This window comes from Sapajus apella, unplaced genomic scaffold (genome assembly GCF_009761245.1).
Source record: "Sapajus apella isolate SASKATOON/1434 unplaced genomic scaffold, GSC_monkey_1.0 scaffold12, whole genome shotgun sequence".
Classification (NCBI taxonomy): Eukaryota; Metazoa; Chordata; class Mammalia; order Primates; family Cebidae; genus Sapajus; species Sapajus apella.
This window is the reverse complement of record NW_022436952.1, coordinates 4711228-4712361: the sequence shown is the minus strand read 5'-3', so window position 1 is coordinate 4712361 and position 1134 is coordinate 4711228.

Genomic DNA, 1134 nt, shown 5'->3' with positions numbered 1-1134 from the left:
AATAGGTAAGTACTTTAATTCCTTAATATCATATGATACCTGAATGTGTTAATTTTTCTCCAATTATATCATACATGTTTTTGACAAGTTGATTTGTTCAAATTACGATCCAAATAGAAGTCACACTTTCTCTTTGGCTGATATGTCTCCTAGATCTTTGTGTGGGCCAGTGTTTTCATTTCTTTTTTCTTTTTTTGTTAGAGACAGGATCTCACTCTGTCACTTTGGCTGGAATGCAGTGGCACGATCATAGCTCAATGTAACCTCCAACTCCTGGGCTCAAGCAATCTCCCACCTCAGCCTCCTGAGTAGCAAGGACTACAGATATGTGCCACCACACCTAATTCTTGTAGAGACAGGGTCTCACTATGATGCCCAGGCTAATCCTGAATTTCTGGCTTCAAGTGATCCTCTTGCCTTAGCCTTCAAAGTGTTGGGATTACAAGCATGAGCCACTGAACTCAGCCTTATTTTATTGTTGATTGGCATTTCCATTCTTTTTGAAAATATATAAATATGGAGATATATATAAAGTCTTCTGGCCCTACAAAAGGTATATTATACAAACTCCTCTGTAGTTTGCTTTTGTCATTTAACAGTATCTCCTGAAAAATCACTTAGTTTGCTTTTGTCATTTAACAGTATCTCCTGAAAAATCACTCCTGAGTATTATATAGAGCCTTGTTGTTTACTGATAGATGCCGGGTAGTTTCCTATCTTTTGCTATTACAAGTAATATAGTAGCCTTGCACATATGTATTAAGTTTTCACCAATGTGTCTTGGGATAAAATAGATTCTGACAAAAAAGCATTAATTACATGTCACTTTTCTAGATACCAAGTGATCAAATTCTTAATCTTTATAACACTAAGTACTCAAAGGAAGCAAAAATTAAAAGATAACTTATCTAAAGTATATGTAATGCTACTGGTGTAAAGTAATGGTGGGGAAAGAGGTGAGTATATTTCATCTCTTACAGTAAAGGTTTCTTTTTTTTTTTTTTGAGACGGAGTTTCACTCTTGTTACCCAGGCTGGAGTGCAATGGCGCGATCTCGGCTCACCGCAACCTCCGTCTCCTGGGTTCAGGCAATTCTCCTGCCTCAGCCTCCTGAGTAGCTGGGATTACAGGCAC